This window comes from Pelobates fuscus, chromosome 7, assembly GCF_036172605.1.
Source record: "Pelobates fuscus isolate aPelFus1 chromosome 7, aPelFus1.pri, whole genome shotgun sequence".
Lineage (NCBI taxonomy): Eukaryota > Metazoa > Chordata > Amphibia > Anura > Pelobatidae > Pelobates > Pelobates fuscus.
In genome coordinates, this window is record NC_086323.1 from 98,212,638 (window position 1) to 98,237,184 (window position 24,547).

The 24,547-nt window shown below is 45.1% G+C and overlaps 1 protein-coding gene across 1 annotated transcript in view; it reads right to left on the reverse strand.

The window, feature by feature from the left end:
- The window catches only part of KBTBD12 (kelch repeat and BTB domain containing 12), a 126,741-nt gene extending 108,622 nt beyond the window's left edge, over positions 1-18,119 (reverse strand). The window contains exon 1 of the mRNA XM_063427384.1: positions 18,036-18,119. The gene's annotated coding sequence lies outside the window, so the exon portion shown is untranslated. The remainder of the gene's footprint in view (positions 1-18,035) is intronic.
- Between the last annotated feature and the right edge of the window lie 6,428 nt (positions 18,120-24,547).

A 24,547-nucleotide genomic window follows, 5' to 3' on the forward strand; every position in this document is an offset into this window, starting at 1 on the left:
TAGCCGGGTCGGAACCAAAGGAATAACTGAAATCGCCAGAGCACTGTGTGACTAGACAGGCTAGAACCACGACAGGGCAATGAGAGACTGGGAGAAACAGGTTTAAATACCCTGGTTACAGTGAGTATACCCGCCTCCGACGAGTCCTGAGTGGCTTCCAGTCACTTGAGTGACAGATCGGTCCGGACTGACGTCATGACGTCGGGCAGCGTGCGTGACGTCATAAAATGAGACGGATCCCTCGCGGCCGGCGTGAGAGTGTCTAGGAGAGCCGCGAGGGATGGAGGAAGCCGACCTGCTGGAGGAGTAAACTACTAAGTCTCTACCTCTTTCGGAGGTAGAGGCTTCAGGTACCCTGACAGTACCCCCCCTCTCAGATACGCCCACCGGGCGGAAGGAACCGGGACGAGACGGAAAGCGTGAGTGAAACGCCCTGCGAAGGCGAGGAGCATGAACATCCTCTTGTGGTACCCAACTTCTCTCCTCAGGACCATATCCCTTCCAGTCGACCAAATATTGTACTCTCCCCCGAGAGATACGAGAATCAATGATGGAGTTAACCACATACTCCTCCTGACCCTCCACCTGAACAGAGCGAGGAGGGGCGATCATGGAGGAGAATCTGTTACAAACTAGGGGTTTCAACAATGAAACGTGAAAGGAATTAGGGATGCGTAAGGCAGCTGGGAGAGCTAGACGATACGCCACTAGGTTAATTCGAGTCAAGATCCTGTAAGGGCCAATATATCGAGGAGCGAATTTCATGGAAGGAACTTTAAGCCGAATATTCCTAGTGCTTAACCATACTCTATCGCCTGGAACGAAAATCGGAGCCGCCCTTCTACGTTTATCGGCGTGTTTCTTAACCAGCATAGAATTGTGTAGAAGAATTCGTCGAGTCTGATCCCACAACTTCCTCAAATTGGCAACATGTACATCAACCGACGGTACACCTTGGGAAGGAGAAACCGAGGGAAGAATAGATGGATGAAAGCCATAGTTCATGAAGAAGGGGCTTGAATGAGTAGAGTCACAAACGAGATTGTTGTGCGCAAACTCCGCCCAAGGAATCAAACCGACCCAATCGTCCTGGTGTTCGGAAACAAAACAACGTAGATATTGCTCAATCTTTTGGTTAGTACGTTCAGCAGCTCCGTTAGACTGGGGATGATAGGCAGAAGAGAAATTTTATTTAATACCTAGTTGAGAACAAAAGGATCTCCAAAAACGGGAAACAAATTGGGACCCTCTGTCAGATACGATTTGGGAAGGTATCCCATGTAAGCGAAAAATCTCCCTCGCGAATATCTCTGCCAACTCTTGGTAGGATGGAAGTTTAGGCAAGGGAATGAAGTGGGCCATCTTGGTGAATCTGTCAACCACGGTGAGGATAACAGTCTGTTTTTTAGAGATAGGTAGATCGACAATAAAGTCCATGGCCAAACAAGACCATGGTTTCTCTGGTACCTCTAAGGGATGCAGGAATCCACTTGGGAGCGTATGAGGTTGTTTGGTCTTAGTACACACTTCACACGCAGCGATGAAATCTTTAGTATCTTTACGTAAAGCAGGCCACCAGAAGTCTTTAGAAATCAAAGCATACGTCTTGCGGATACCAGGATGTCCCGCCATCTTGCTGTTATGGAAACATTGCAACAGCTCCAGTTGAAGAGTAGGAGGAACGAAATGTCGACCCTCAGGAGTCTGTTTAGGTGCTAGATGTTGCAGCTTAATGATCTCGGCCAGTAACGGGGAATGAATCCTGAGATTCGTATTAGCAACAATCTTGCATTTAGGAACTATAGAAGAAAGAATCGGTTCAGATATAGTGAAAGGTTCATATTGTTGAGACAAAGCATCGGCCTTAGAGTTCTTAGAGCCAGGTCTGTAAGTAAGTACATAATTGAAATGAGTCAGGAATAAGGACCAACGAGCTTGCCTAGAGGACAAACGCTTAGCCTCCCCAATATAGGACAAGTTCTTGTGGTCCGTCAAAATAGTAACCGGATGTAAGGTGCCCTCCAATAGATGTCTCCACTCTTTCAAGGCTTTAATGACTGCTAACAATTCCCTGTCTCCAATGTCATACCTGCTCTCAGGCCCAGAAAGTTTCTTGGAAAAAAAACCACAAGGATGTAACGGTTTATCCACCCCCAACCTTTGTGAGAGAACGGCACCTACTCCTGTCTCAGAGGCATCGACCTCAAGTAGGAACGGCAAGGATGTATCAGGATGGACTAATATTGGAGCAGAAGCAAAAAGTTCTTTGAGATTTTTGAAAGCAACGAGAGCTTCAGTAGACCAAGTCTTAGTATCAGCCCCTTGTTTGGTCATATTGGTAATAGGTGCAATAATAGAAGAGTAACCCTTAATGAAGCGCCTATAATAACTGGAGAACCCAATAAACCTCTGGATAGCCTTGAGTCCCTTAGGCAATGGCCAATCTAGAATAGACTGGAGTTTGTCAGGATCCATCTTAAAGCCTTCCCCAGAAATCACGTATCCAAGAAAATCTATCTGGGTCTGGTCAAAGCTGCATTTCTCCAATTTGCAGTATAAGCCGTGTTGTAGAAGTTTGTGTAATACCTTTCTGACTTGTCTATGGTGGGTCTCAATCTCTCTAGAGTGTATGAGAATGTCATCCAGGTATACAATAACACAATCCTGTTGAAATTCCCTAAGAACTTCGTTAATTAGATCCTGGAATACTGCCGGTGCGTTACAAAGGCCAAAAGGCATGACCGTGTACTCATAATGCCCGTAGCGGGTATTAAACGCCGTCTTCCACTCGTGACCTTGTTGAATTCTCACCAAGTTATATGCCCCTCTGAGGTCCAACTTGGTGAAAATCTTAGAACCTTTTAGCCGATCAAAGAGCTCGGTAATCAAGGGGATCGGATAGGCATTCCTAATGGTTATTTTATTCAAACCTCGGTAATCAATACATGGTCTGAGTGAGCCATCCTTCTTTTTAACAAAAAAAAATCCAGCCCCGGCGGGAGAAGAGGATCTCCTAATGAATCCCTTGTCTAAATTCTCCTGAATATATTCCTCTAAAACAGAATTCAGGGGGGCATGGTGCCGGGCAAAAGATTAATTTTACAATCAAAGGTCCTGTGTGGGGGTAGTGTATCAGCGTTCTTCTTATCGAACACTGCTTTCAAGTCTATGTACAGAGGAGGTATCTGTCTCCCTGTAGACTGGGTAGAACTATCTGGTGTGTTGATCATAGCCAATGGAGACACCCTGCGTAAACACCTCTCCTGACAACCCTGGCCCCATGAGATTATCTCCCCTAATTCCCAATCGATAATAGGGTTATGTCTCTTTAACCATGGGTAGCCCAGGACTATGGGAACAGAAGGAGATGAAATGAGCATAAGTGATAAGTTCTCCTCGTGTAAGATACCAATAGTTAAGTTAATGGGTATAGTCTCACGAGAGATAACAGGCTCAAGTAAAGGTCTACCATCTATGGCCTCAACGGCCAAGGGTGTATCCCTTAACTGGGATGGGATAGTGTGTTTAGTAGCAAAGACTTGGTCGATAAAATTCTCAGCAGCTCCGGAATCTATCAAGGCCATGGTCTTTAGCATTCCCTTCTCCCACGTTAAAGAAATTGGTAGCAGAAGCCTGTGATCTTTATAATTATGCGTAGAGGACAAAATAGAAACACCCAAGGCCTGTCCTCTAGAGAAACTTAGGTGCGGGCGTTTCCCGAGCGAGTAGGACAATTCAGACGCAAATGACCTCTGGCTCCACAATACATACATAAACCCTCTCTTCTCCTGTACTGCCTCTCCTCTTCAGAGAGGCGAGTATTGCCTATCTGCATAGGTTCAGGATACAGTGAGGTATTGGAATCAGGACTTTGAAATGTAGGGGCTAATTTAAAGGCAGGTCTGAAGTTCCTCTCTCTAGTATTCTGTCTCTCTCTTAAACGCTCATCAATACGAGAAATGAACGAAATTAAGTCCTCTAAATTCTCAGGAAGCTCCCTAGTAGCAACCTCATCAAGGATAATATCTGATAGCCCGTTCAAAAATACATCTATATAAGCCTGCTCATTCCACTTGACTTCTGCCGCCAGAGACCTGAACTCTAGTGCATAATCCACAAGTGTTCGGTTCTCCTGTCTCAGGCGCAACAGTAATCTGGCTGCATTAACCTTCCTACCAGGAGGGTCAAAAGTTCTTCTAAATGCAGCTACAAAGGAATTATAATTATATACCAATGGGTTATCATTCTCCCATAGTGGGTTGGCCCATCTCAGAGCTTTCTCAATGAGTAGGGTGATAATAAATCCAACTTTCGCCCTATCTGTGGGATAGGAGCGAGGTTGTAGTTCGAAGTGGATACTAATCTGGTTCAAAAAACCACGACACTTCTCTGGTGAACCACCATAACGTACAGGTGGGGTAATACGGGAAGAGGCACCTACAGTGGCTACCTCTAGACCAGAACTTACAGGAGAGATGGAAGTAGTACGGATCTCCTCAGGTGGGTTATTGGCACGAGATAATAGCGCCTGTAGTGCTAGTGCCATCTGGTCCATTCTGTGTTCCATGGCGTCAAACCTGGAATCAGAGGGACCAACCTGACTGTTTGTACCTGCAGGATCCATTGGCCCTGTCGTAATGTCAGGATCGGGACAGGGATCCAACACGCAAAGTACAAACAGGACAGGGTACGTATACCGGACCTTAGAATGGCCGGACTAACGTACGGAGAGTAAAGAGAATGGTCAGAAACAAGCCGAGGTCGAGGGAACGAGAGGACAGGTGAGCGAGGAACAAGCCGGGTCAAGGATACCAGAGGGAAACAGAGTAAGTCAAACTAGCCGGGTCGGAACCAAAGGAATAACTGAAATCGCCAGAGCACTGTGTGACTAGACAGGCTAGAACCACGACAGGGCAATGAGAGACTGGGAGAAACAGGTTTAAATACCCTGGTTACAGTGAGTATACCCGCCTCCGACGAGTCCTGAGTGGCTTCCAGTCACTTGAGTGACAGATCGGTCCGGACTGACGTCATGACGTCGGGCAGCGTGCGTGACGTCATAAAATGAGACGGATCCCTCGCGGCCGGTGTGAGAGTGTCTAGGAGAGCCGCGAGGGATGGAGGAAGCCGACCTGCTGGAGGAGTAAACTACTAAGTCTCTACCTCTTTCGGAGGTAGAGGCTTCAGGTACCCTGACAGAGGGGATCCTGGCACTCCTTGCACCATAATCACTACACAGAGCAGTAGTGGTTATTGTGCATGGATTTTTTCTTTAATTAATCTACAAGTGCCCCTCCCGGGATCAGGCTCTGGATCCTCCATTGGTATATGACATGTATATTAATGTGTGTATTAGTTTTATATATATATAAAAATGCCTATTACCGTATATACTCGAGTATAAGCCGACCCGAATATAAGCCGAGGCCCCTAATTTTACCCCCAAAAAATGGGAAAACGTATTGCCTCGAGTATAAGACTAGGGTGGGAAATGCAGCAGCTAGTGGTAAATTTCTAAATAAAATTAGATCCTAAAAAAAATATATTAATTGAATATTTATTTACAGTGTGTGTATAATGAATGCAGTGTGTGTGTATGAATGCAGTGTGAGTGTATGAATGCAGTGTGAGTGTATGAATGCAGTGTGTGTATGAGTGCAGCGTGTGTATGAGTGCAGCGTGTGTATGAGTGCAGCGTGTGTATGAGTGCAGTGTGTGTGTATGAATGCAGTGTGTGTGTATGAATGCAGTGTGTGTATGAGTGCAGTGTGTGTGTGTATGAATGCAGTGTGTGTGTACGAGTGCAGTGTGTGTGTATGAATGCAGTGTGTGTATGAATGCAGTGTGTGTGTATGAGAGCAGTGTGTGTATGAATACAGTGTGTGTATGAATGCAGTGTGTGTGTATGAGTGCAGTGTGTGTGTATGAGTGCAGTGTGTGTGTGTATGAATGCAGTGTGTGTATGAGTGCAGTGTGTGTATGAATGCAGCGTGTGTATGAATGCAGTGTGTGTGTATGAGTGCAGTGTGTGTGTGTATGAGTGCAGTGTGTGTGTGTATGAGTGCAGTGTGTGTGAGTGCAGTGTGTGTGTATGTGTGCAGTGTGTGTGTGTGTGTGTGTGTGTGTGTGTGTTGCAGAGCCTTGGTAGGGGGTCTGCAATTTTTTTTAATTTTTTTATTATTTACATTTTTTTATTATTATTTTTTATTTAATTTCATTATTATTATTTTTGTATTATTATTTAATTTAATTATTATTATTAATATATATTTTTTTCGTCCCCCCTCCCTGCTTGATATATGGCAGGGAGGGGGGCTCTCCTTCCCTGGTGGTCCAGCATTGGCAGTTCAGTGGGGGGAGAGGAGGTCTGGCAGAGAGTTTACTTACCTGTCCTGCAGCTCCTGTCAGCTCCCTCCTCCTCCGCGCCGTCAGTTCAGCTCTTCTGTCAGCTCACACTCTAAGTCTCGCGAGAGCCGCGGCTCTCGTGAGACTTACACTGGGAGCTGACCGAGGTGCTGAACGAACGGCGCGGAGGAGAAGGGAGCTGACAGGAGCTGCAGGACAGGTAAGTATACTCTCTGCAGCCCCCACAGCCCCAAGTCTGTATTATGGCAATGTAAATTGCCATAATACAGACTATTGACTCGAGTATAAGCCGAGTTGGGGTTTTTCAGCACAAAAAATGTGCTGAAAAACTCAGCTTATACTCGAGTATATACGGTATATTTACACATATATTAATGTACAGTTATATATGCATAATACACAGAGAAATTTCATTAATATGTTCCATATATAATGAGCAGGTATTGGCCCAGTCTTGTTGCTAGGTGCATACTCCAGCACAATAACATATTTAAAGTGAAGAGCGCACCCACAGGACTTTAAAATAAACAAGATAACGTTCATTTTTTACAGTTGTGCCCTACATACATTCACCATTTCAGTCCCATTACCAAGCTTTCCTTAATATGTCAAGGTAGTTGGCTGAAACATTGATTACATGCAAAGGCACGTCTGCTTAAAATAAATCAGCACTTTTGTTTATTTTGAAGCCTATGAGTGCTTTTTTTTACGTTGGAGTAATAATTTTTAATTTTAAGTTCTCTTTTCTAACTCTGTATCTGCACACTATGCTGGCGCGATGCATTATGGGGCTGGTAAATGTTTTTTTCCAGGGCTGCTTTTAATTCCCAGTCCGGCCCTGGGTGTGATCATGTCCTGACATAAGATGATTTATGTGGTGGACCACCACTAAAGTTAGATTTGTCACTTTGTATTCTATAGTATAAGAAAACATGATCAAATTGAGGCATTTTCTTCCTGGGTGGGAGTGATAGTCTACCCTTGCAAGGTGATGTTTTGACTTGTGGTAGCTCCCTCTACATATTTGTTTATCTTTTTTTGTGTTTACTACGTTGTTCAAATTTTAAAAATACTGAATATAAAAATGTAGTTTAAAAAAAAAAAAAAAAAAAATGGCATCCAGGCAGTATTTAATCATAGGCAGTGTTGAATCACTGTTGAATAATATATTCTATGATTAAAGGACCACTATAGTGCCAGGAAAAGACACTCGTTTTCCTGGCACTATAGTGCCCTGAGGGAGCCCCCACCCTCAGGGCCCCCCTCCCGCCAGGCTCTAGGGAGTAGAAGGGGTTAAATTTACCTCTTTTTCCAGCGCCGGGCGGGGGACTCTCCTCCTCCCTCTCGTCGTCATCGGCTGAATGCGCATGCGAAGCAAGAGCCGCGCACGCATTCAGCCAGTCCATAGGAAAGCATTCTCAATGCTTTCCTATGGACGCTGGCGTCTTCTCACTGTGAAAATCACAGTGAGAAGCATGGAAGCGCCTCTAGCAGCTGTCAATGAGACAGCCACTAGAGGCTGGATTAACCCTATTATAAACATAGCAGTTTCTCTGAAACTGCTATGTTTATAGAAGAAAGGGTTAATCCTAGCTGGACCTGGCACCCAGACCACTTCAATAAGCTGAAGTGGTCTGGGTGCCTATAGTGGTCCTTTAAATGTTACCTGGAGACTATAGAATACAGCACTACTGCCCACCACATTGGAACTACCAGCTTAGAACCAGAAGCACTGGGCCTGACACTATGAACAAATTCCTCTGCTCACTTTTAGACTGATCTACAAAATTCCTGGGCCAGGGCCTTACAGCCTGAAGATGTCCGGAAGTGTATTCTTATAGTTACGGCCTAATAAATCTCAAACACCAGCTAAATCACCTACAGCAATACATAAGCCACTTGGTTAGAGGTTCTGACTGAAATTTTAATTGCGTGCAATGTTTTTTTTGTCCGAATTGCTGTGGTCTGCTAAGCACTTACCTCATTTTGGATCTGCGGCCTTCCGTGCTCGGCAACTGAAGCGGCTGATTTCGCAACCTGGAGCGCACAAGTGGCTGAAGCCTATTCACAGTCCCTCTACCCCCTCCCCCGGAGAGGTGGCGGATATCCCAGTCCCCAGTGGAGTGTTGATCTACACAAAACCATAAGACAAGGCCGGCCGACAACGCTGAATCCCTACATGCTACGCTGAGGGAAGACATTGTGAAAGGCCTGATTTGCTTGACATGGTGGACACAAACAATCTTACATGAAGGAGCATGGCGTCCGAAGGTATAGAGCTACCTGCACATAACAGCAATCTCCTGACATTGCTGGAGACTATCTTTGAACACTTCTGGGCTAGTCTGGAAGACTGTTCCGCATCACACCTTCTGCCTACTGGGGGAGATTGGAAATGCTGGGGTGAGAAACAAGAGGACCCCCTCCAGGCAGCACAATCGCTCCAAAGCAAGCCACTTGCTACAACTGCCCACCCAGACTGAGGGCCACAGGGTGTTTGCCCCCACGACACTGACCATGCCACTGAGGACCAAACGCCAAACCTGGGCCCAATTAATCTGGGACTTCCATTGCCCCTCTCTGGAGAAGGACTTGGACCTGAGTCTGTGGCTCAGAACAGTCGCAACAGGCCTGGGGCAGGAGGATGGCTCTTCCTTCACGTACTTGTGCTGATACACCCAGCAAAATAGTTTGCCTGTAGCTGGAATAGGCTGAATCTTAGAGCCACATGGCGGCTTGCATCCCAAACCATTGGTCTTCTCAGTGGCTATGATTACCCAATTCTATGCCATGTAGGGTTTTATTTTTTGCTTTAGTTTCCTGTCTTGCCATTGTAATTTTTATCTAATTGAATGAGCACTATGCTGAAGAATCTCATTCCAGTGGGATATTAATATAATGTTTTGCATAGTATGTTTTTCATGCTTATTTGATCAATATGCAGCCTGCCACTCTACTGTATGGAGCATATTATTAGTAACAAGTTTACAATTCTCTGAAGACTGGTTCTTGATTGAACAAAATTTGATGGATATGAAGGATCCTAATAACTTAGTATGGCTGAACCATGAACTAATAAAGGAAAGAATAGCCCAATTTCAGGGGACTTTTGTTCTTAAACACATAATCCTTTTTTGGTCTAGAATAAAAAAATAACATTGGACTAAAAGATAAAATAGTATAACAAACTCCTATAGAAACAATAGAATAGGGGGCGTGGTTTGCAGCCGGAGCAAGATGGACGTTTCCAAGTGAAGCTCCGCTGGGACCACGAGGCCAATAGCTAACTTTAGCGAATAAACACTGACCTAACCTGGGAAATATACGGGGGAACCTACATGGATAAACGTGCTCTGAAGAAATAGCCTAAAAAGCCGGCGGAAAAGGGCACTACTGTGTCCGAAATGCTCGCGGCTTCCCGCGCCATGCGATCTACTCCTCAAGATGGCAGACGGGAGAGCCTGCAGGTGCCACGCTCACCTCCCAGCCCTGGCGTGGTGGCATCATCGGAGGTGTCAGAGACAAACACCGCACAGATCTTGGCAAATTTGGCAGAGGTACGCTGCTACCTAGCCACCGAGATCGCGAGAAACACAAAGGAAGTGAAGGCGGAAATCCATGCCTTGGGTGCGAGGACGGCAGAGCTTGAACAGCGGGTGGAGTCCACAGTAGTGGCTCACAACACTGCTACAACGCATATTAACAGATTGTCCTCGAGGCTCATGATGGTGGAGACCGCCCTGGATGATATGGGGAATAGATGCCGACGGAACAATGTTCGGCTGCGGGGTCTACCTGAGAGGGAAGGAGAGGGATCCTTGACGGAGGTGGTGACAGCTATCTTGAAACCACTTCTCCCTGAGGTACCTGAACCGCAATGGCACATTGAAAGAGCCCACAGGGCACTCCGACAGAAACGGGCAGAGGATAAGCGCCCTAGAGACATTATAATCAAATTCCTATACTTTCAGACAAAGAAAGCCCTCATGAAGCATAGCCGTGAGGGCCCAATTAAATATGGTGACGTTGAACTTACTCTGTTCCAGGATTTAACACCGGCGACCCTTCAGAAACAGAGATTGTGGCGTCCGGTGACGGAACTTCTGCAGAAGCACAGGGTGCGGTACGCGTGGGGTTTCCCCTTTCGTCTGCTCACGTTCCAGGACGGGCGCACTAGGACCCTGCAAGTAGATGGCAATCCGGTGGAGTTCCTGCGAAGCTTGGGGATCCAGGACACTATCAAGATGACGGCGCTCCCCCTGGCGGCAGAGGAGCTCCAACCCCTCCCGCGTGAGTGGTATGTGGCGGGAGAATGAGGCCCGTGTGGAATAGCTGGCGGAGTGGTGATCCCGGTTGAAACGGGAGCAGGGACGGGTATGTGAACAGTTGTTGGGTGGGCTGATGCGGGGGCCCAGTTCCACCCACGGTTAACCTGGAATTCAGCCGAGGGAGTTGATCGAGTTTGTTCTCGGGGTAAGCAGGTGGGGAGCTTCAGTGGCCTGTAAACCCATCTTGGGCGGGCTAGGGTTGCGATATCCTGCTGCCTGCTACCTGTTTTGGGGGGTGAGGTTTACGGGTTTTTCTTAGTATTGGTGCGAGATGTGGGGATCCCTCGGCATATAGCCCTCGGTCCCTCAGGGCTGCCCGCTTGTTTGAGGGCTTGGGAGGTCCGTGCAGACTGAGACTCCTCCCTTTTTACATCCGGTTACATATGCTTCCATGTATCTATGTTCACTGTATAAAAGTGTTTTTCGCATCCGAAACTGTATAGGAGGGAAATTAGCTGGTATGGGGGCTAATGACTGGGTTGCCACGTGCCGTTGCCCGCAGCCTGGCCAAAGATTAGCATTTACACACTCGGAGGGGTTCCCCGTAGTTTAGTCGACGAGTGATCCAACTGGGGATGGAGCTGTAGAAAGCCCAGGTCGGGGGTGGGGGAGCTGGGGCTGGGGTCAGACCCATTAGTAATGGCTTATTTTTTGATTTTCGGAGGGGGGGAGGGGTGGAAGTTCTCGGTCCTGATTGCTATAACAAGGGAGGCCTCTGGGGGGCGATAACTCCATTTAGGGTCTCAGGGTGGGCGACTGGCGGGCCCTCTTGAATCGCCGTTGGCGGGGTCGTAAAGCGCTCCCTCCCTTACGGGATATACCCACACGTGAACACATGCTTGCATCTATGCTTCCTACCTAAAAGTCTGACTGTAAAGTGAACTCTTACTGGGATTCATTGTCATGTTGTTAGCATACTGTTTAAACCTTTTAACATTGAAGGGATCAGACTACAAGGGGGGTTTGAAATCTTTAATAATAATAATAAAAAAATGTCTTTAACCCCTTGAGGACCAAACTTCTGGAATAAAATGGAATCATGACATGTCACACATGTCAAGTGTCCTTAAGGGGTTAAATAAATCTCAAGCATGTAGCAACTGGTTGTAGGTCATTGGCGTTTATATTATATGAATAATCGCACTTTGTCAAGCTGCTACTGCCGCCTTATTTGCAAGTTATAGCCATGCGGGTCATAGTGTTTATTCATTTAGTTTCAGTTGGCACTGGAATAGTGCCCACATTGGCTGGTCCATGTCCCTTAAACTCCTGGGCTCTTTTGAAGTACTGGGGGCAACGGGACATCTACCACAATCTTGTCTGGCTAAAGGTAAGACCAGGCGATTTTTGTACAAAGTTTTTTTTCCTTACTTGTTTTCTATTCTCCTTCCCCTCTATCCTTTCTCCTTTTCACCTTTATCCATTCCTTTCTTCCTCTGGGGGGTGGTCGGGGGCGGCCCAGGACTCTAGACGTGACAGGATATCTACATATAGCGGCGCACCACAGACGGAAACATGCCTACTAAACTAGTATCTCTTAATGTTAAGGGCTTGAATGCCCCCAAGAAAAGACGGCTTATGTTTAGAGAACTTAAACATCTAAATCCGGATATAGCCTTCATACAGGAGACGCACTTGCCAAAATCGGCCAGGTTCGCCCTTAGAGACCACACATATAGCAACACATATGAATCAAGAGCCCTTAACAAGAAGAATGGAGTAGCCATCCTCATACATCGTAGATGCCCGATCAGAATTAGCGGGGTGAGCATTGACCCAGGGGGGCGCTTTGTATTGCTGTCAGGAACCTTGTATTCGCACACAATCCATATTCTCAACATGTACGCTCCCAACGATCCGTCCAAAGAATTTCTCACTCGCACTGTCAACTGTCAACGGAATGGTGATAGTGGGAGGTGATTTTAACGCTGCTCCGTCCCCGGCAGTTGATAGGGGGCCCTGTAAAGGAATCCCCCGGTCCCACAGGAGAGGCGGACAAGACAAACTATTGCATACGTTCATGCAACAATCTGGAGAGCTCAACATCCGGACGAGAATGACTATACGTTTTATTCACAGCCACACGACACGTATTCCAGAATAGACCTATTTCTGGTAAACCCCCCGACTGTTTCCAGAGTTTCGGAGTCCACAGTGGGCTCCATAACTTGGTCGGACCATGCGGATGTCTCTATTACTTTAGAGTCCCCCTATAGGGGACTAGAAAACGCAGGGTTGCAGAGACTATTTCAACTGTTTGAAAATGATTCCATGGTCACATTTGAGGAATTGAATAGTAGGACCCCATTGAGACCTTTCGACTACTTTCGCTATATCCAGCTTAGGGACTATGCCCGAGCTACCAGGATCAAAAAGGCGGCACAGACACCATTGACGTTTTTCGAGAGGATGTGTTCAAGGGAACAATTCCCGAACGGCCTTATATCCTGTTTATACGCCCATCTAAGTGCTCACACACTGGAATGGGGAGATATTAAATACATTGATCAGTGGGAAGCAGACTTGAATGAAGTGTTAGAGGGGGTAGAATGGCAGGAAATATGGGAGGCAGTAGCAACATCTTCAGTATGCGTGTCCCTGCAGGAACAATCATATAAGACCTTGTTTCGGAGGTATAACACCGCAGTGACATTGTGCCGCATGGGTAAAAACCTGACAGACTTCTGCTGGAGGGGCTGCGGACATAAGGGTATATTCATATGTGGTGGGAATGTCCAGTGGCGCAGGCATACTGGAAACGGAACGCATCATTGTTGCGAGAAGTGTTCGGCAGAGAGGTGAAGCTAGACCCGTGGGTGTTCCTGCTGTCAAGATCCATGGATGATTGGACAAGGACGGAACAAAACCTCCTTCACAAAATAAACCTCACCGCAAGACGAGCCCTAGCGCAGGTTTGGCTACAGAGTGACGCTCCTACGATAGCAATAATAAAACATAAAATAAAGGACACTTTTTTAATGGACAAATTGACGGCTCAGGCCATCCTTCCCACTCTCACCCCTAACTGCTTTTCTTTACTTCCTCATGCTTTTTCTTTTTATAGCTTTAATCTTCTGAACTATCTTTCATTTTCCTTACAATTGTAAGATCGTGCACAACGGGACTATCAAGGGTATGCAGTGCAGCTAGAGAAGCAAGTGCGATTATACGCTCCTGCTTTCGTCTCTTCAAAGCGACCAAGGCACCCCAGGAAGCTCCAAGGGATGCGCTCATTAAATTTATTTGGGACTCAGACCGAGGGGCCCTAATGGGAGCTGCAAAAGGCTCACCTACAGTTACCTTTGAGGGTGATACCATAACGTTATACAGAGACCTATCCAGACAGACCCTCACATGGCGCAGGTCCCTCCGTCCTGTTACCCTGCAACTCCATCCCTTATAAATGGGGCCCGCACCGCCTCACAACGGAACATGCCGGGAAGCAGATCTCCATGTCTCATGTCTCTGAGGCATCTACCTTCTTACAGTCGTTGGGACTTTCACTGCCGGCAGCATCCATGGGCGCCCGCCCGATATGGAACATGGAAGACATCACCCCGTTTGCACCCAGAGACATGACACCGAAGGCGACAGGCTCCCTGACCTGAGACTCACCTAGTGGACATGTTACCTACAATTGGCCTTCGCTAAACACCAATGCAGGCCTACGAATAGGACTTTTAGTACAAACTCATGTACTTGGTATACCCGTTGATATTATGTGTGTCTATTGTGTTTTTAGTTTAGTTCACTTGTACAGTTTACTTTCGTAACATAACAGGGAAGGGGAGGTGAGAAGAACATAGGGGGGGTAAGAAGAACACAGGGGTGTGAGGAGAACACGGGGGGAGTAAGAAAACATAAGGAGGGGGGTAAAGAGTAAGAAGAACATGGGGGGGAGTAAGAAAAACATAGGGAGGGGGAGGAGTAAGAAGAACATAGGGAGGGGAAGCAGGAGTAAGAAGAACATGAGGGAGAAGGAGTAAGAAGAACACAGGGAGGGTGGGGGGATGAGAAGAACACGGGGGAGTAAGAAGAACATAGGGAGTGGGGAGTAAGAAGAACATTGGGGGAGGAGTAAGAAGAACACAGGGAAGGGGGATGAGAAGAACACAGGGAGGGGGGGTGAGAAGAATACAGGGAGGGGGGGTGAGGAGAAGGGGAGATGAGGAGAACACAGGAAGGGGGGACGTGAGAATAACACAGGGAGGGAGTGAGAAGAACAAGGAGGGTGTTGAAAGAAGCACATAGGGGGGTCGTGAGAAGAACCCTGGCCAGAGTTGGTTGAGAAGAACACAGGGAGGGTGGATGTGAGTAGAACACAGGGGGGAGTGAGAAGAACAGGGGGTTTGTGAGAAGAACACGGGGGAGTGAGAACACAGGGGGGAGTGAGAAGAACAGAGGGAGGGTGTGGGAGTGAGGAAAACACAGGGAGGGGGGTAAGGAGAACACATGGAGGGGGGAGGTGAGAAGAACATGGGGGGGTGAGGAGAAGGGGAGATGAGGAGAACAGAGGGAGGGGGAGGTGAGGAGAACACAGGGAGGGGAAAGTGAGAAGAAGGGGATATAAGGAGAACACAGGGAGGGGGGTGAGGAGAACATGGAGGGGGTGAGAAGAGACAGCTAGGGGAGGGTGAGGGGGTGGAGAGACCAATAAGGGGCAGGGGAGAGCTCTATAGGACAGGGGGCAGGACAGGGGACAGGACAGGGAGCTCACACTACGCGTGCACACACACACACACCCACAATGCCTCCCTATACATACACAGAAACACACAATGCATCCCTACACACACAGAAAGACAACATGCTTCACTTACGCACAGAGAAACACACAATGCATCCATTACACACACACACACACAATGCATCACTTACACATAAAGACAATGCATCCTTTGCACACATACACAGAAACACACAATGCATCCTTTACACACATGCAAACACACACTGCTTCTCTTTGTCATGCCTTAATTCTGGTATCCTCTTACTTCCGGGTTCCACGGAGCTTAGCCACACCCCCTTATGACACGGTCTCCTTACTTAATGCGACCGCACCAGCTGATAGACGCTGGATTATTGAACTACGTACCGCACTCACGAACCGGCTACAAACTTCTCTGTGAAAGCCATCTGTTACCGGACCGGACTGGAAGACTACACACGTCCCCTGCACCTCTCCTCATCCTCGACTAAAGCCTGAACTCTCTACACACATATCATTGGATATAACAGCCTCTGAGGAGAACTAGGGAACCTGTTTTCTCTTTACCGGAAGCTAAGTAACATTAAACCTCTGTGATAAGAGTTACATATCTAAAGCCTTTATTTCCTGTTACCAAAGTCTTATTATCAATCAACCCAGCTACAGCTATCTTCAACCTATCCACTATTCAAGTTAGCTGCACCTGTCTTGCTTCAGAACAAACTATTGTAATTGCTTATCACCTAACTTGTTAACTCAACAAACAGACTCTAAAGGATTCAGAACCTTCTAATTGCAACCGTTTATTATTTAAAGCTACAGTGCCTGTAATTCTGGACTTAAGCAATCGTTTATTATTTAAAGCTACAGTGCCTGTAATTCTGGACTTAAGAAACCCTTTATTATTTAAAGCTACAGTGCCTGTAATTCTGGACTTAAAGTCACAATATCTTATAATTGTTCTAATAAATATTCAAGCTCTAAGAAATCTGCAGTTGTGTTCCTTCATAACAAATGTTAAACGTGACACTCTTACATACACACAGAAACACAATGCATCTCTTACACACACTCAATGCACCCCTTACAGACACACACACTGCATCTCTTACATACACAGATTCACACAATGCATCCCTTACACACAACCAGAAACACACAATACATCCCTTACACAAAAACACACTGCTTCCACTGCACACAAACACACTGCATTTCCTACACAAACTGGTATCCCTATACACTACATTCAATAAGCACACACATTAGATCATGAACAATAACACATAACACATCCCCTACACACGCCACTCATTGTGAGCGAACTCATGGGAGGACTTATGGGTGGGCTTTATGGGCCCTGGGGCCCAGCTGTGTAAGAGCTGTGTAAGGGGCCCCAAAAAATTGAGCTGCTTGCCGTTCTCCCAGAACATTGAATTTTGTGACCACAGTTACAAAGAGCCTCCAGAGATCCTGTTCTACACCAGACCAGTGGAGCCAAACTGCAGCCAGAGCCCATCACTATCCTCATCTGATTGTAAGTAGGCAATCTAGTATATTATTAGTGACACAAATCTCACATTAAAGGGACACTATAGTCCCCAGAACCATTGCATATTCACTGCGTAGACAAAAGTGGTTCTGGTGTCTATAGCCTGTCCCTCCAGGCGTTTTAATGTAAACACACACTGTGTGCAGCACTGGCATTAGTTGATATGGGGGGGCGTCAAATTTTTATTTTGCCTAGGGTGGCAAAAATCCTTGCACCGGCCCTGGATGTGACGTTGCCTGATTTATGTCTATGTAAGGACGTGCCATTCGAGCGGGTAGCATCCGAATTGTTATGGGAAGAGAGCACGTGCGTCCGAACGGCCCTCTATGACAGCGGTGCAACAGGCAAGTATTTCCTCCTTCCACCTGTCTGTGTGGAGACATTCTGTGCGGCTGAACAGAGCATTCAGCCTGGCAACCTGTGAAGGGGAGCGGCCCGAGCGACTATGCAACCTCTATTTACATTCCACTGGATGTCATATAAAGAAGCTTGTGTAGGTCTCAGCCAGTTAAAGTCTTACAAAAAATGTTGTAGTCCATGTCCAAGCAACCCTAAAATAACGTATCTGCAACCCAGTAGTTCCCAAACCAGTCCTCAAGATACATCAACAATCCCGGTGTTGTTAGAAACAGACCTGAGAAATACCTAAATCCAGGTCTGTTGGGGTGCCTTGGGGATCCAGTGTACGAGAGTATCAGTCTATCCAGCACTAACCCATGTTGCTATTGTTTTCCTGTGCAGTAATCCTGCTAAAATAGGTACTAACTCTGAAATGGCTGGAGAAATGAGATATGGATATCTGAAGACAATAATACTAAGAACTAAAAAAAAGCTTTATCTGAAACTAAACTTTAACCTATAAGTTTACATGTTTTAATTTACTCACAGAGGCACAATTTAATTGAGACACACATTAACCAAGGGGCGGACGTATACAGCACTGGATTTCTTAGGAGCAAAGAGGTTAAAATACGTCACACAAGTTCAAGCCATGGTGACAATTCTTGAATTACAACCTGTTTCCCCAGTTTTTCCCCAGGATTTCCCATAGCTTAACACTGACAATACCCTGTTGCTTTACCTTCTGTTAATACTGGAGAGGCGTGTGTTTTCAGGGCCTGCGAGTCTCTGTCACTCTTCCTGCTCTTGACATGGAGTCCTGAAGTCAACGTGAAGTTATAAATAGGACTTTACAGGAGACATCCTCAGGGTCACAAGACGCCCGGCTGTTAGCCAGGACTAACATACCCACTGTGATTAATGTGATGTATAAAAGTAAAAGAGCAAAAATAGAAACAAAAAAGATGATAATAATTAGAATTAATAAATAATATTTTTATTTCGCGTAAATGGAACACTGAAAATAGATTCACTTGTGACTGCTGGTTTGTAGGGTCACAATTTATACTCAATATGTTGCATATTCAAATAGACATTCTACTGAGTTGTTTTTCATTAGGAACACCATAGTCACCTAAATTACTTTAGCTAAATAAAGCAGTTTTAGTGTATAGATAGTGTATAGATTTCACTGCTCAATTCACTGTCATTTAGGAGTTAAATCACGTTGTTTGTGTTTATGCAGTCCTAGCCACACCTCCCCTGGCTATGATTGACAGAGCCTGCATGAAAAAAAAAAAAACTGGTTTCACTTTCAAACAGATGTAATTTACCTTAAATAATTGTATCTCGATCTCTAAATTGAACTTTAATCACATACAGGAGGCTCTTGCAGGGTCTAGCAAGCTATTAACATAGCAGGGGATACGAAAATCTTAATTAAACAGAACTTGCAATAAAGAAAGCCTAAATAGGGCTCTCTTTACAGGAAGTGTTTATGGAAGGCTGTGCAAGTCACATGCAGGGAGGTGTGACTAGGGTTCATAAACAAAGGGATTTAACTCCTAAATGGCAGAGGATTGAGCAGTGAGGCTGCAGGGGCATGTTATATACACCAAAACTGCTTCATTAAGCTAAACTTGTTCAGGTGACTATAGTGTCCCAAGTAATCGGAACAGTGTTTCGCAATATAAGTAAGCATACAAAGCAGGATTACTGCACTTAGTGTGCTTTCCCTGTTCTGTAATGTAACATGTAGAGTGTTTTTAATTAAAATATGCACAACTTTATACCTACTGCATTCACTGTACCTCCCTCTACTGGAATGTATTATGTAAAGTTCCCAGTAGCTCTATTAGAGCTAAATAAATACAATATTCATACACAAAATAACTATGCATACTTACTGTACCCCCCCCCCAACCTCCCTACTAGAATGTAACCTGTAAAGTGCTCAGTACACCTGCTAGCGCTATATAAATGAAATAGTCATACACAAAATAACTGCTGCACTTAGTGTAACTCCTCTGCTGTAATGAAACATGTAAGGGGCTCTGTATACTTATTAGTGTTATATAAAATATACATACATTGTATACCTATGCACTTACTGTACACCCCTCTACTGTAACAACCTGTAAAGTGCTCAGAACACCTGTTAGTGTTATATAAATAAAATATTTATACATTGTATAACTACTGCACTTACTGTACCTCCTCTACTGTAATGTAAGTGCTCAATATAGCTGTGATAGGGGATAGAGAGGCTATCAGTCAGTACGGCATGAGTTTTTTTGCTTTTCTAACATCATGGTACGTCCACCCCTTTGGCACTTTTCCTCTATCCTACAATCTTACCTACCAACGTTCAAAGGAATGGCACTTTATAAATATAAAATACATAGCGCTATTGACTCCTCCATCTTTCAGATGTACTTTATGATTGCTGTCACTGTACCTTTAAGCACTGCAGCTGAAAGCGTTTCTGTCAATGGAAAAATATATATTCCTGTACTAAAAATGAATTATTTAAAGATTTTCTTCAGCATGAATCTTTAATGTCAGACTTCATTTTCCTGCATCACTTTCTTCTTTTTTCCTGTTTTGAAACGTAGCATTAAGTCTCTCTCTACCTTAAGGACACCGTCGAATGTAATCTTTCATTGTTACTGCTTGGAGATGACAAGTGATTGACTTTCTGCTGAACTCAACTGACATTCTTGCAAAGTGGATTATATTTGTTTCAATCACTTTACCAAATACATTCTGCGTTCAAGCAGGGGAGTAACTTGCTATTTTTTAGTTCTAAATGAGCAAAATAAAATTAGAATCCCTTCTTGGTGGTGGGGAGCAGAGCCTGACGGTGAGACAGACAAGATGCCATTTCTGGTTGATCCCGACCTTGCAGAGAAATCCACTGTACTCCCACTGCTTGCAACCACCATCCAGCCCTAAAAATCTCAGGTTCTGATTGTGGTACTCTCGCTGCATCCCTAGAGGCCTTTTATGTACATCCCGCAGCTGGCCAAGCTGAAATACAGAACCAGGGCCTACCATTTACTGGCACTTACAGATCTTGAGCAGCTCCTTTGCGGGATGGCCCTGAATAGATCTACCAACGCTTCTCAACGATGCACCGCTGCATCCTCCAGTGCTCCTTGTCTCAAGATATAAGCCACATCATAGCGGCATTGAGGGGTAAGACTCCACTCTTATTTCAAGACTCACTTTTGAAAATCCCTCCTTATCGCACACAATGGAACTGTACATTTAGTTATTTTTCCAAAAAGCTTTATGTTGTTTTGACTGAATATTTGTTCAATATGTTCTGGATGACTCAATATATAGGTCACTCTGGCCCCTGTTAATGGGACATGCTTCAGGTAGTGATATGTGCAGCATATCACACAGTATTCACACAGAATGCAAGCCACCTCCTCTCCCCTCGATGCCACCTTGGTTAGGGTTACTGTCTTCTAGAGAAGTCAACAATACTCTTAAAAGGACCCTATAGTGCCAGGAAAACAAACCAATATAGCCTTCACCCACTAACCTGAATCCAGAGCCAATGTCCCTCGGTGCTGGGTCAGGCTCCGCCCCCGCTCCTCGCTGATGTCAGCAGGGGAGACTTAATGAGCATGCGCGGCAATGACCACGCACTCATTAGACCTCCCCATAGTAGGAAAGTATTATTCAATGCTTTACTATGGGGGAAATCTGACACTGGAGGTCCGCGAGGACGTCCAGAGTCAGATAACGGATCAAAAGTCCGTTTGTAAACAAGTAGTGAAGCAGTTAAAAGAATTAAATAGTACAGTTTGTATTAATACATTTTTATACATTGCCTGGAGCGGGCTTGAAGAGGTAGCGGTCAGATTTTGTTGCTCTGATAAGTCCAGTGTCTGGATGGGATTTAATAATGAGCTTTTTATTTTTTCCAGACAGTATGAAAGCTCATTACTTAAAATAAAATGAAAGGCAGTTTTTTTTTATAATTTGTTCATCGAGGAGATTAATGTTGCAATCTCATCAGGATGAAAATGCGCATGCAGAGCCAGTGCTGACCCCTCTTGCCCCCACCTGCAACAGGAGGCGAGGGACCGTGCATTATTCCTCATTGTTTTTCAGTTCATTAACTAAGAATGTGCTTGTGCTGCATTCTATATATAGCCAGACATCCTGCTACATGCATATCATCAATACAGCATTAAAGGACCACTATAGTGCCAGGAAAACATACTCGTTTTCCTGGCACTATAGTGTCCTGAGGGTGCCCCCACCCTCAGGGACCCCCTCCTGCCAGGCTCTGGGATGAGGAAAGGGTTAAAACTTACCTTTCTCCAGCGCCGGGCGGGGAGCTCTTCTCCTCCTCTCCTCCTCCTCTCCTCCCATTCGGCTGAATGCGCACGCGCGGCAAGAGCTGCGCGCGCATTCAGCCGGTCTCATAGGAAAGCATTATTAATGCTTTCCTATGGACACTTGCATGCTCTCACTGTGATTTTCACAGTGAGAATCACGCAAGCGCCTCCAGCGGCTGTCAATGAGACAGCCAATAGAGGATTTGAGGGCTGGATTAACCCATTTATAAACATAGCAGTTTCTTTGAAACTGCTATGTTTATAAAAAAAAAAATGGGTTAACCCTAGCTGGACCAGGCACCCAGACCACTTCATTAAGCTGAAGTGGTCTGGGTGCCAAGAGTGGTCCTTTAAGCTGATCAGTTCTGATGTGAGACCCTCAACCCAATGTGTGATTAGATAAAACACTTCCTCCGGTATCTAAAGATAGTTGGCGGCATCACTTACATACCTTAAAGGGAACTGTAACTTACCAGGACTTTTAATATGATGTTTGTTTATCAGTATATTTGTTATAAAAGTATATATGATGTGACAATAAAACTATTAAATGTAGAAATTCACACCTTTTTAGCCCTCAACTGGGAACCTCCATCACTTAGTCATTGTTATTTTTTTTAAATCTATTTCTCCTGCTTGTTTGCAGGGTTTGCTTTGGCTCATCCTGGACTAAATTAGATTGAGATGTAATTCCAAAAAAATTTATATAAAATTTAAAAGAAAATGGAGCATAGCATTTTCTTTTTTGGAAGCCTAAAATTTGAAACTACTAGTCAATTCCTGGTTCAGTGTATAAATACATACAATCTAAATTTAGCATTTAAAGGGTTACTCCAAACAAACAAAAAATGTGTCTTAAGAAAACACTGTTTTTGGTCACAGTAATCTTTCCTAGCCTGGTCCCCCACAAAGTGAAAAAAAGAAGAACATCGCTAAATCCACCTCTGTTCAAATGCCAAAGCCAAGTTCTCCCTGCAGCCCGATTCTCCTCCTTTACGTCACTGAGGGAAAGAGATGTCAGTGGAGCTGGGCTTAAGGGTAGACATGGGCAACATAGAGGGGGGATACCTCCATTGGCCATTTGTAACTGACGATAGATGCAAAATTTGCGCAGAACTGACATTATCCAACCCAGAACTCTAGTTCCAGGCTGGCTAATGATGCGTCTATAGCATTGCCAGAATTGGCGTTACACCTTTGGCAGAAAACAGGTTAAACTCTGTATGTGCCGCGTTTTATAGCGAAGTGCTGCACATAGACTACAAGCACCATGACCACTTCAAATCAGTAACGTGTTCATGATGCTTTCAGTAACTCTTTACGTTATACTGACAATCTTAAGTCAATGAGTCCCAAAATGTAGGCAGAACCTGATCAGATGCCTAACACTGACTGGAGTGCCAAGTATTTCAGATCAACTTTGCAAAAAGACTCTGTTGCTGCAATTTCCTATGTTTACCTATAACACTCCATGGGTGGAATCAATTAACGCCAGATGCGACTACGGTGTTTGTCCATTCCACTGTCCTTTCTTGCCTTGATTAGATACTGTAATCCGCTTCTCAGTGGTCTTACGTGCTCCCAACTTGCGCCGTTACAGTCCATAATGAATGCAGCAGCGAGGCTCATCTTCCTGTCCGCCCGCACCTCCCATGTCTCACCCTTCTGTCAGTCCCTACATAGGCTTCCTATAAAATATAGAGCTCAATTTAAAATTCTGGTTCTTGCTTTCAAATCTCTACATAATGCTGCTCCCACCTATCTATCCTCCCTTATACAGGGAGTGCAGAATTATTAGGCAAGTTGTATTTTTGAGGATTAATTTTATTATTGAACAACAACCATGTTCTCAATGAACCCAAAAAACTCATTAATATCAAAGCTGAATATTTTTGGAAGTAGTTTTTAGTTTGTTTTTAGTTATAGCTATTTTAGGGGGATATCTGTGTGTGCAGGTGACTATTACTGTGCATAATTATTAGGCAACTTAACAAAAAACAAATATATACCCATTTCAATTATTTATTTTTACCAGTGAAACCAATATAACATCTCAACATTCACAAATATACATTTCTGACATTCAAAAACAAAACAAAAACAAATCAGTGACCAATATAGCCACCTTTCTTTGCAAGGACACTCAAAAGCCTGCCATCCATGGATTCTGTCAGTGTTTTGATCTGTTCACCATCAACATTGCGTGCAGCAGCAACCACAGCCTCCCAGACACTGTTCAGAGAGGTGTACTGTTTTCCCTCCTTGTAAATCTCACATTTGATGATGGACCACAGGTTCTCAATGGGGTTCAGATCAGGTGAACAAGGAGGCCATGTCATTAGATTTTCTTCTTTTATACCCTTTCTTGCCAGCCACGCTGTGGAGTACTTGGACGCGTGTGATGGAGCATTGTCCTGCATGAAAATCATGTTTTTCTTGAAGGATGCAGACTTCTTCCTGTACCACTGCTTGAAGAAGGTGTCTTCCAGAAACTGGCAGTAGGACTGGGAGTTGAGCTTGACTCCATCCTCAACCTGAAAAGGCCCCACAAGCTCATCTTTGATGATATCAGCCCAAACCAGTACTCCACCTCCACCTAGCTGGCGTCTGAGTCGGACTGGAGCTCTCTGCCCTTTACCAATCCATCCATCTGGCCCATCAAGACTCACTCTCATTTCATCAGTCCATAAAACCTTAGAAAAATCAGTCTTGAGATATTTCTTGGCCCAGTCTTGATGTTTCAGCTTGTGTGTCTTGTTCAGTGGTGGTCGTCTTTCAGCCTTTCTTACCTTGGCCATGTCTCTGAGTATTGCACACCTTGTGCTTTTGGGCACTCCAGTGATGTTGCAGCTCTGAAATATGGCCAAACTGGTGGCAAGTGGCATCTTGGCAGCTG